Source organism: Microtus ochrogaster, unplaced genomic scaffold, assembly GCF_000317375.1.
Source record: "Microtus ochrogaster isolate Prairie Vole_2 unplaced genomic scaffold, MicOch1.0 UNK1, whole genome shotgun sequence".
In the NCBI taxonomy this organism is placed as follows: domain Eukaryota; kingdom Metazoa; phylum Chordata; class Mammalia; order Rodentia; family Cricetidae; genus Microtus; species Microtus ochrogaster.
This window is the reverse complement of record NW_004949099.1, coordinates 643,259-646,215: the sequence shown is the minus strand read 5'-3', so window position 1 is coordinate 646,215 and position 2,957 is coordinate 643,259.

Below are 2,957 nucleotides of genomic sequence, written 5' to 3'. Positions count from 1 at the left end.
GTGGTTAAAAGCATTGCCTGCTCTTCCAAAGGTCCTGAGTTCAATTCCCAGCAACCACATGGTGGCTCACAACCATCTATAAAGAGGTCTGGTGCCCTCTTCTGGCCTGCAGGCATACACACAGACAGAATATTGTATAAATAATAAATAAATAAAATAAATATTTAAAAATGGCTTCTATCATTTACCTTTTCTTTTGATGGAGGTTCGAACCAGGGTTTCTATGTGTAGCCTTGTCTGTCCTGGAACTAGCAGAGATCCACCTGTCTCTGCCTTCCAAATGCTGGGATTAAAGATGTGTGCCACCCATGTGCTTTTGGTTTTGTTTTTAACCATTTTAATTTTTTGAAAATCTCAATGTGTGTGTGTATGTGTGTGTGTGCGTGCACATACATGCGCATGCGTGTGTTTGTTTGTGTGTGGGGGGGGGAGATCAGACAGGCATTAGATCCCCTGCAGCTGGAGTTACAGGCAGTTGCGCGTTGCCGGATGTGGGTGCTGGTGATCGCACTCAGGTCCCCCGCGGGAACAGCCCATGTTCTTCACCGCTGAGTCATCTCTGCAGCCTACACTGTTTCTTATTCCAGCCACTGGGCAGAGGAGCCCGCAAAGGTTGACAGACAGCTGTTGTGTTGTGGCCGTAGGAGCTGCACCATGGACCACAAGGGCCATCTCCCTCCAGACCACAGTCCCCTCTCTCACTTGGCCTGCTCCTCTGCACATTCACCCCTGACTTCCTGCCACATGGACGAGCTTTGCCATCCCCAGTTTGGACAGTGAGTCACCACCCTCTGGTCATCCCTAGAGTACCCACTGACTCTCTGTGACCACTCCCCCTATCACTATGCCCAGCACTATGTGCTGATACCTGAGACCTCTGAGTTGAAGCAGCTTCACCCCTACGCTCTCAGCTCTCTGGAGCGCCACCCCACACCCTGTCTGATGTCGTCTTTGTGCTTGCATCTCCCACGAGCAAGACGACAAGATGGCAGACAGAGGAACAGGCTGTCGCAGAAAACGTCTTCCACATCGAGTCTTCTGCTCACTTTGCTGACCACTAAAGGGACTTTCTAAAAATCATTTGTTTGTTTAGCGGGACAGGGTCTCATGTAGCCCAGGCTGGTCTCAGACTTGGTGTGCAGGACAACCTAGATCTTCTGACCCTCCCACCTTCTCGTGCTGGGGTTACAGATGCTTACCACCACCTGTGGTTTTCTGTGGTCCGGGAAAGGGAACCTGGGGCATCCTATGTGTTAGACAAACACTCTATCAACTGAGTTACAACCCTAGCCCATATTTCCAAACATTGAGATCTGATTATATCCTTCCCTTACTCAAAGTAAATCCCATCCCTATCCACGCAAGAGAAAGTCCATGGAGTCCAGCCTCGGCTAAGAAGAAAAGATCCCCCAACCTCTTTATGGTTGTTCCTTTCCAGCATGCTGTCCAAGTGACAGTCACTGTGGGTCCCTCCAGTCCTCCGTGTGGTTCTCCTGTCACCCTTCTGGGCATCCTTGCACAGGGATGTGGCATCCCTGGCTGGGTGCTTAGTCCACACCTGCCTGGGCTTCTAAGGCCCCTGACTCTGAGCTTCCAGACCTGCAAGGACCTCTGGCTCTGCTGAGGGATCCCAGGTCCAGAGGCTCTGGCAGCTGCTTACAAAGACCTTGGACAAGTCGCTCCGGCCTTCTGGGCCTCGGTCTTCCACGTTGGAAGACAGAGTGAGATAATATCCACCATTCTCTGGCTGCCTTGGAATATAATGCTGCCTTTGTGGCCATCTCTGCTCTGCCTCCTGACACTGGGCCGCCTTCTGACATATAAGCCTTCTTTCTGTCAACAGCAGCAAGAAGAGTGGGAGAGAGCTGGCACTGACCAGCTTCAGCTTGGTATTTGGCTGGGTTGTTTGTTTGATTTTTTTTTTTTGTATTTTTTTTTTTTTTAGAAAGAATCTCATATACTCATGTATCCCAGGTGGACGCCCCCCGCCCTTTTTTTTTGGCAGAGTCTCTTCTCTATTATGTAGCTCTGACTGTCCTGGAACTCACTATGTAATAGTGTAGTTGGCCTACATCAGTTTCAGGTTGGTCTCAAACTCACAGAGATCCATCTGCCTCTGCCTCTGGGTTTAAAGTCACATGCCACCACACACACCCATTGCCTCCAGCCCCTGAGTGCTGGATTACAGATGGGCACAATGATGCCCAGCCAGCTTGGCATTTGGGCAACTCTTCCTGGGTGCTTGGTTGAAGAGGAAAAAGAAGGAAATGATTCCGGGGAGATTTGTTCTAATATTGTTGATCATACCTGCTCATTTCAGAGGACAGTAGATGGGACAAAGAAGAGGGGACAGGCACGCTAGCTAGAGCAGGTTATGGGGAGAAGATTCGTCCAAGGCCCCTCCTTTCCTTTCTCCTGTTCCCACCCCCGCAGGGAGGGTCCTAAGAGGTCTTTGCCTCTCTGGTGACCTCTTGGACCTTGTATCCAGTTCTTCCCAAGTTCTGAGATTGTAGACATGTGCTTCACCCAACTGAAGTTTTGATGCCATTTTACTGGTGAGAAAACTGAGCTCCCTCCTCCAGCCCTGAAGGAACCTGTCCCAGGTCACAGTTACTGGATGCTGAGATCCAGAGACTCTGAGCCAAGCTGTGTTCAGTCACTATACTGGACTCTCTTCAGGCTGGTAAAACTACCTGTAGGCACATTGTCTTCTTTTGTTTTTAGTAACTTAAAAAACCAGGGTCTTACTATGTAGCCCAGGCTGGCCTTAAACCAAAGAGTGATCCTCCTGTCTTAGCCTCCCAAATGATGGGGTCACAAGCATGAACCACCTTAGTAACTTTTATTGTCCAATTTTTGATAAAATTTTTAAAAAAAGAGCCGGGCGATGGTGGCGCACGCCTTTAATCCCAGCACTCGGGAGGCAGAGGCAGGCGGATCTCTGTGAGTTCGAGACC